This window comes from Triticum dicoccoides, chromosome 3A, assembly GCF_002162155.2.
Source record: "Triticum dicoccoides isolate Atlit2015 ecotype Zavitan chromosome 3A, WEW_v2.0, whole genome shotgun sequence".
Taxonomy (NCBI): Eukaryota; Viridiplantae; Streptophyta; class Magnoliopsida; order Poales; family Poaceae; genus Triticum; species Triticum dicoccoides.
The window spans coordinates 486,411,316-486,421,014 of NC_041384.1; positions in this window are offsets into that span (position 1 = coordinate 486,411,316).

Consider the following 9,699-nt stretch of genomic DNA (forward strand, 5'->3'; position numbering starts at 1 on the left):
AGTGTGCAAGCTCCAGCGATCCATTTATGGACTGGTGCAAGCCTCTCGGAGTTGGAATAAACGCTTTGATAGTGTGATCAAAGCATTTGGTTTTATACAGACTTTTGGAGAAGCCTGTATTTACAAGAAAGTGAGTGGGAGCTCTGTAGCATTTCTGATATTATATGTGGATGACATATTATTGATTGGAAATAATATAGAATTTCTGGATATCATAAAGGGATACTTGAATAAGAGTTTTTCACTGAAAGACCTCGGTGAAGCTGCTTACATATTGGGCATTAAGATCTATAGAGATAGATCAAGACGCTTAATTGGACTTTCACAAAGCACGTACCTTGACAAAGTTTTGAATAAGTTCAAAATGGATCAAGCAAAGAAAGGGTTCTTGCCTGTGTTACAAGGTGTGAAGTTGAGTAAGACTCAATGTCCGACCACTGCAGAAGATAGAGAGAAAATGAAAGATGTTCCCTATGCTTCAGCCATAGGCTCTATCGTGTATGCAATGCTGTGTACCAAACCTAATGTGTGCCTTGCTATAAGTCTAGCAGGGAGGTACCAAAGTAATACATGAGTGGATCACTGGACAGCGGTCAAGAACATCCTGAAGTACCTGAAAAGAACTAAGGATATGTTTCTCGTATATGGAGGTGACAAAGAGCTCATTGTAAATGGTTACGTTGATGCAAGCTTTGACACTGATCCGTACGATTCTAAATCGCAAACCGGATACGTGTTTACATTAAACGGTGGAGCTGTCAGTTGGTGCAGTTCTAAACAAAGCGTCGTGGCGGGATCTACATGTGAAGCGGAGTACATAACTGCTTCGGAAGCAGCAAATGAAGGAGTCTGGATGAAGGAGTTCATATCCGATCTAGGTGTCATACCTAGTGCATCGGGTCCAATGAAAATCTTTTGTGACAATACTGGTGCAATTGCCTTGGCAAAGGAATCCAGATTTCACAAGAGAACCAAGCACATCAAGAGACGCTTCAATTCCATTCGGGATTTAGTCCAAGTGGGAGACATAGAAATTTGCAAGATATATACGGATCTGAATGTTGCAGACCCCCTGACTAAGCCTCTTCCACGAGCAAAACATGATCAGCACCAAGGCTCCATGGGTGTTAGAATCATTACTGTGTAATCTAGATTATTGACTCTAGTGCAAGTGGGAGACTAAAGGAAATATGCCCTAGAGGCAATAATAAAGTTATTATTTATTTCCTTGTATCATGATAAATGTTTATTATTCATGCTAGAATTGTATTGACCGGAAACATAATACATGTGTGAATACATAGACAAACAGAGTGTCACTAGTATGCCTCTATTTGACTAGCTTGTTGATCAAAGATGGTTATGTTTCCTAACCATAGACATGAGTTGTTATTTGGTTAACGGGATCACATCATCAGGAGAATGATGTGATTGGCTTGACCCATTCCATTAGCTTAGCACTTGATCGTTTAGTTTGTTGCTATTGCTTTCTTCATAACTTATATATGTTCCTATGACTATGAGATTATGCAACTTCCGTTTATCGGAGGAACACTTTGTGTGCTACCAAACATCACAACGTAACTGGGTGATTATAAAGGTGCTCTACAGGTGGCTCCGAAGGTATTTGTTGGGTTGGCGTATTTCGAGATTAGGATTTGTCACTCCAATTGTCGGAGAGGTATCTCTGGGCCCTCTCGGTAATGCACATCACTCAAGCCTTGCAAGCATTGCAACTAATAAATTAGTTGCGGGATGATGTATTACGGAACCAGTAAATAGACTTGCCGGTAACGAGATTGAACTAGGTATTGAGATACCGATGATCAAATCTCGGGCAAGTAACATACCGATGACAAAGGGAACAACGTATATTGTTATGCGGTCTGACCGATAAAGATCTCTGTAGAATATGTAGGAGCCAATATGAGCATCCAGGTTCCTCTATTGGTTATTGACCGGAGACGTGTCTCGGTCATGTCTACATAGTTCTCGAACCCGTAGGGTCCACACGCTTAAAGTTCGGTGACGATCGTAATTAGGGTTTTTGTGTTTTGATGTACCGGAGGTTGTTCGGTGTCCCGGATGTGATCACGGACATGACGAGGAGTCTCGAAATGGTCGATACATAAAGATTGATATATTGGAAGCCTATATTTGGATATCGGAAACGTTCCGGGTGAAATCGGGATTTTACCGGAGTACCGGGGGGTTACCGGAACCCCCCCCCCCCCCGGGGGTTATTGGGCCTACATGGGCCCTAAGGGAGAACAGGAGGGCCGGCCAGGGCAGGCCGCGCTCCCCCTCCCCCCTAGTCCTAATAGGACAAGGAAGGGGGGGCGACGCCCCCCTTTCCTCTTTCTCCCTTCCCCCTTCCTTTTCCAACAAGGCAAGAGGGGGGAGTCCTACTCCCGGTGGGAGTAGGACTCCTCCAGGCGCACCCCTTGGGCCGGCCGCACCCCCCTCTCCCTCCTTTATATACAGGGGCAAGGGGGCCTCCCATGACACAAGTTGATCTTCGTGATCGTTCCTTAGCCGTGTGCGGTGCCCCCTTCCACCATATTCCACCTCGGTCATATCGTAGCGGTGCTTAGGCGAAGCCCTATGTCGGTAGAACATCATCACCGTCATCACGCCATCGTGCTGACGAAACTCTCCCTCAACACTTTGCTGGATGGGAGCTCGAGGGACGTCACCAAGTTGAACGTGTGCAGAACTCGGAGGTGACGTACGTTCGGTACTAGGATCGGTCGGATCGGGAAGACGTACGACTACTTCCTCTATGTTGTGTCAATGCTTCCATTGCCGGTCTACGAGGGTACGTAGACAAACACTCTCCTCTCTCGTTGTTATGCATCACCATGTTCTTGCGTGTGCGTAGGAATTTTTTTGAAATTACTACGTTCCCCTACATGGAGATCATTACGATGCTTTGGAGATGGAGATCAAAGGCACAAAATGATGATGGCCATATCATGTCACATATTTTGATTGCATGTGATGTTTATCTTTTATACATCTTATTTTGCTTAGTTCGGCGGTAGCTTTATAAGATGATCCCTTACTAAAATTTCAAGGTATAAGTGTTCTCCCTGAGTATGCACCGTTGCGACAGTTCTTCGTGCTGAGACACCACGTGATGATCGGGTGTGATAAGCTCTACATTCAAATACAATGGGTGTAAGCCAGTTTTGCACACGCAGAATACTCGGGTTAAACTTGACGAGCCTAGCATATGCAGATATGGCCTCGGAACACTGGAGACCGAAAGGTCGAGCGTGAATCATATAGTAGATATGATCAACATAGTGATATTCACCATTGAAAACTACTCCATCTCACGTGATGATCGGACATGGTTTAGTTGATTTGGATCACGTGATCACTTAGATGATTAGAGGGATGTCTATCTAAGTGGGAGTTCTTAAGTAATATGATTAATTGAACTTTAATTTATCATGAACTTAGTCCTGACAGTATTTTGCAAATAATGGTGTAGATCAATAGCTCGCGTTGTTGCTTCCCTATGTTTTATATGTGTTCCTAGAGAAAACTAAGTTGAAAGATGATAATAGCAATGATGCGGACTGGGTCCATGATCTGAGGTTTATCCTCATTGCTGCACAGAAGAATTATGTACTTGATGCACCGCTAGGTGACAGACCTATTGCAGGAGCAGATGCAGACGTTATGAACATTTGGCTAGCTCAATATGACGACTACTTGATAGTTTAGTGCACCATGCTTAATGGCTTAGAATCGGGACTTCAAAGACGTTTTGAACGTCATGGACCATATGAGATGTTCCAGGAGTTGAAGTTAATATTTCAAGCAAATACCCGAGTTGAGAGATATGGAGTCTCCAACAAGTTCTATAGCTAAAAGATGGAGGGGAATAGCTCAAGCAGTGAGCATGTGCTCAGATTGTCTGGGTACTACAATTGCTTGAATCAAGTGGGAGTTAATCTTCCAGATAAAGTAGTGATTGACAGAATTCTCTAGTCACCATCACCAAGTTAGTAGAATTTCGTGATGAACTATAGTATGCAAGGGATGACGAAAACGATTCCCGAGCTTTTCATGATGATGAAATCAATTAAGGTAGAAATCAAGAAAGATCATCAAGTGTTGATGATTAACAATACCACTAGTTTCAAGAAAAGGGCAAAGGGAAAGAAAGGAAACTTCATGTAGAATGGCAAGCAAGTTGTCACTTCCATGAAGAAGCCCAAAGCTAGACTAAAGCCTGAAACTGAGTGCTTCTACTACAAAGGAAATGGTCACTGGAAGCGGAAATGCCCTGAATATTTGGTGGATAAAAAGGATGGCAAAGTGAACAAGGGTATATTTGATATACAAGTTATTGATGTGTACCTTACTAGTATTTATAGTAGCCCCTGGGTATTTGATACTTGTCCAGTTGCTAAAAATTAGTAACTCGAAACAGGAGTTACAGAATAAACAGAGACTAGTTGAGGGTGAAGTGACGATGTGTGTTGGAAGTGGTTCCAAGATTGATATGATCATCATCGCACACTCCCTATACTTTCGGGATTAGTGTTAAACCTAAATAAATGTTATTTGGCGTTTGCGTTAAGCATGAATATGATTTGATCATGTTTATTGCAATAAGGTAATTCATTTAAAGTCAGAGAATAATTGTTGTTCTGTTTACATGAATAAAACCTTCGATGGTCATACACCCAATGAAAATAGTTTGTTGGATCTCGATCGTAGTGATACACATATTCATAATATTGAAGCCAAAAGATGCAAAATTAATAATGATAGTGCAACTTGTTTGTGGCACTGCCGTTTAGGTCATATTGGTATAAAGCACATGAAGAAACTCCATGCTGATGGGATTTTGGAATCACTTGATTATGAATCACTTGATGCTTGCGAACCATGCCTTATGGGCAAGATGACTAAAACTCCGTTCTTCGGAACAATGGAGCGAGCAACTGACTTATTGGAAATAATACATACTGATGTATGCAATCCGATGAGTGTTGAGGCTCGCGGCGGGTATCGTTATTTTCTCACTTTCACAGATGATTTGAGTAGATATGGGTATATCTACTTAATGAAACATAAGTCTGAAACATTTGAAAAGTTCAAAGAATTTTAGAGTGAAGTGGAAAATCATAGTAACAAGAAAATAAAGTTTCTACGATCTGATCGTGGAGGAGAATATTTGAGTTACGAGTTTGGTCTTCATTTGAAACAATGCGGAATAGTTTTGCAACTCACGCCACCTAGAACACCACTACATAATGGTGTGTCCGAACATCATAAGTGTACTTTATTAGATATGGTGCGATCTATGATGTCTCTTACCGATCTATCACTGTCGTTTTGGGGTTATACATTAGGGACAGCTGCATTCACGTTAAAAAGGGGCACCATCTAAATCCGTTGAGACGACACCGTATGAACTATGGTTTAGCATGAAACCTAAGTTGTCGTTTCTTAAAGTTTGGGGTTGTGATGCTTATATGAAAAAGGTTTCATCCTAATAAGCTCAAACTCAAATCGGAGAAATGTGTCTTCATAGGATACCCAAAGGAGACAGTTGGGTACACCTTCTATCACAGATCCGAAGGCAAGACATTTGTTGCTGAGAATGGATCCTTTCTAGAGAAGGAGTTTCTCTCGAAAGAAGTGAGTGGGAGGAAAGTAGAACTTGATGAGGTAACTGTACCTGCTCCCTTATTGGAAAGTAGTTCATCACAGAAATTTGTTCCTGTGACTCCTACACCAATTAGTGAGGAAGCTAATGATGATGATCATGTAACTTCAGATCAAGTTACTACCGAACCTCGTAGGTAAACCAGAGTGAGATCCGCACCAGAGTGGTACGGTAATCCTGTTCTGGAGGTCATGCTACTTGACCATGATGAACCTACGAACTATGAGGAAGCGATGATGAGCCCAGATTCCGCAAAATGGCTTGAGGCCATGAAATCTGAGATGAGATCCATGTATGAGAACAAAGTGTGGACTTTGGTTGACTTGCCCGATGATCGGCAAGCCATAGAAAATAAATGGATCTTCAAGAGGAAGACGGACACTGATAGTAGTGTTACTATCTACAAAGCTAGACTTGTCGAAAAAGGTTTTGACAAAGTTCAAGGTGTTGACTACAATGAGATTTTCTCACTCGTAGCGATGCTTAAATATGTCCGAATCATGTTAGCAAATTGCCACATCTTATGAAATCTGGCAAATGGATGTCAAAACTACATTCCTTAATGGATTTCTTAAAGAAGAGTTGTATATGATGAACCAGAAGATTTTGTCGATCCTAAAGATGCTAACAAAATGTGCAAGCTCCATCGATCCATCTATGGACTGGTGCAAGCATCTCAGAGTTGGAATATACGTTTTGATGAGTTGATCAAAGCATATAGTTTTATACAGACTTGTGGTGAAGCCTGTATTTACAAGAAAGTGAGTGGGAGCACTACAACATTTCTGATAAATATATGTGAATGACATATTGTTGATCGGAAATAATGTAGAATTTTCTGGAAAGCATAAAGGAGTATTTGAAAGGAGTTTTCAAAGAAAGACCTCGGTGAAGCTGCTTACATATTCAGCATCAAGATCTATAGAGATAGATCAAGACGTTGATAATTTTTTTCCAATGAGTACATACCTTGACAAGATTTTGAAATAGTTCAAAATGGAACAGTCAAAGAAAGAGTTCTTCCCTGTGTTACAAGGTGTGAAATTGAGTAAGACTCAAAACCCGACCACAACAGAAGATAGAAAGAGAATGAAAGTCATTCCCTATGCCTCAGCCATAGGTTCTATAAAGTATGCCATGTTGTATACCAGATCTATTGTATACCCTACACTGAGTTTGGCAAGGGAGTACAATAGTGATCTAGGAGTAGATCACTGAACAGCGGTCAAAATTATCCTTAGTGGAATAAGGATATGTTTCTCGATTATGGAGGTGACAAAAGATTTGTCGTAAAGGGTTACGTCGATGCAAGTTTTGACACTGATCCAGATGACTCTAAGTCTCAATCTGGATACATATTGATAGTGGGAGCAATTAGCTAAAGTAGCTCCGTGCAGAGCATTATAGACATAGAAATTTGCAAAATACATACGGATCTGAATTTGGCAGACCCATTGACTAAACTTCTCTCACAAGCAAAACATGATCACACCTTAGTACTCTTTGGGTGTTAATCACATGGCGATGTGAACTAGATTACTGACTCTAGTAAACCCTTTGAGTGTTGGTCACATGACGATGTGAACTATGGGTGTTAATCACATGGTGATGTGAACTATTGGTGTTAAATCACATGGCGATGTGAACTAGATTATTGACTCTAGTGCAAGTGGGAGACTGAAGGAAATATGCCCTAGAGGCAATAATAAAGTTATCATTTATTTCCTTATTTCGTGATAAATGTTTATTATTCATGCTAGAATTGTATTAACCAGAAACATAATACATGTGTGAATACATAGACAAAACAGAGTGTCACTAGTATGCCTCTACTTGACTAGCTCGTTGATCAAAGATGGTTAAGTTTCCTAGCCATAGACATGAGTTGTCATTTGATAAACGGGATCGCATCATTAGGAGAATGATGTGATTGACTTGACCCATTCCGTTATCTTAGCACTTGATCGTTTAGTATGTTGTTATTGCTTTCTTCATGACTTATACATGTTCCTATGACTATGAGATTATGCAACTCCCGTTTACCGAAGGAACACTTTGTGTGCTACCAAACGTCACAACGTAACTGGGTGATTATAAAGGTGCTCTACAGGTGTCTCCGAAGGTACTTGTTGAGTTGGCGTATTTCGAGATTAGGATTTGTCACTCCGATCGTCGGAGAGGTATCTCTAGGCCCACTCGGTAATACACATCACTATAAGCCTTGCAAGCATTGTAACTAATGAGTTAGTTGCGGGATGATGTATTATAGAACGAGTAAAGAGACTTGCCGGTAACGAGATTGAACTAGGTATTGAGATAGCGACGATCGAATCTCGGGCAAGTAACATACCGATGACAAAGGGAACAACGTATGTTGTTATGCGGTTTGACGATAAAGATCTTCGTAGAATATGTAGGAGCCAATATGAGCATCCAGGTTCTGCTATTGGTTATTGACCGGAGACGTGTCTCGGTCATGTCTAGATAGTTCTCGAACCCGTAGGGCCCGCACGCTTAACGTTCGGTGACGATTTGTATTATGAGTTTATGTGTTTTGATGTACCGAAGGTAGTTTGGAGTCCCGGATGAGATCGGGGACATGACGAGGAGTCTCGAAATGGTCGAGACATAAAGATCTATATATTGGACGACTATATTCGGACATCGGAAAGGTTCTGGGTGATTTGGGTATTTTTTTGGAGTACCGGAGAGTTACGGGAATTCGCCAGGGAGTATATGGGCCTTATTGGGCTTTAGGGGAAAGAGAGAGGAGAGGATGCACGCCCGCCAATGCTTAGTCCGAATTGGGCTAAGGGGGTGGCGCCCCCTCCTTCCTTCTCTTCTCTTTTCCCTTTCCTTCTCTCCTACTCCTACTATTTGGAAGGGCTCCTAGTTCTACTAGGAAAGGGGGAACCCTACTCCCGGTGGGAGTAGGACTCCCCTAGGGCACGCCAAAGAGAGGGCCGGCCCTCCCCCTCCTCCACTCCTTTATATACGGGGAGGGGGGCACCCCTTGGAGACACAACAATTGATCATTGATCTTTTAGCCGTGTGCGGTGCCCCCCTCCACCGTAATCCACCTCGAATCATATCGTAGCGGTGCTTAGGCGAAGCCCTGCGTCGGTAGCATCATCATCACCATCATCACGCCGTCATGCTGACGGAACTCTCCCTTGAAGCTCTGCTGGATCGGAGTTCGTGGGACGTCATCGAGCTGAACGTGTGCTGAACTCGGAGGTGTTGTGCGTTCGGTACTTGGATCGGTCGGATCGTGAAGACGTATGACTACATCAACAGCGTTGTGCTAACGCTTCCGCTTTCGGTCTATGAGGGTACGTGGACACACTCTCCCCTCTCGTTGCTATGCATCACCATGATCCTGAGTGTGCGTAGATTTTTTTTGAAATTACTACGTTCCCCAACACTGGTGTACCGCAAAACGGAGGAAACGGACTTGTGTTGGACCTCCTACGGCCGAAACGGGGTCCTGTTGATTGGGAGGGGTGTGGCGTACCTCAAAACGGAGGAAATGGACTTGTGCTGGAGCGCTACGGTCGAAACGGGGGTCATGTTCATCGGGAGGGGTGTGGCGTACCGCAAAACGGGACTCCACGGGATACTGTTCATCTCCACCGTCGACCCCCTCCAGCCTCCACAGGCTACTGTTCATTCACCGTCGACCTCCTCCAGCCTCCACCTGTGACTGTTCATCCACGGGCTCCTGTTCATCCAGCCTCCACCGCGCGCTACTCCACCGGCTACTGTTCAACCAGCCCTCTCCACGGGCTCCTGTTCAACCACCCCTCCACGGGCTACTATTCATCCAGCCCTCCACCATCTACTGTTCATCCAGCCCTCCACGGGGCGGTCCTGTTCATCCAGCCCTCCACGGGGTCCTGTTCATCCAGCCCCAACCGGCTCGATCGATCGGGGTTCTGTTCATCCAGAGGCAACACCACGGGGTCCTGTTCATCCACCCCCACCGGGAACTGTTCATCCACCCCCCC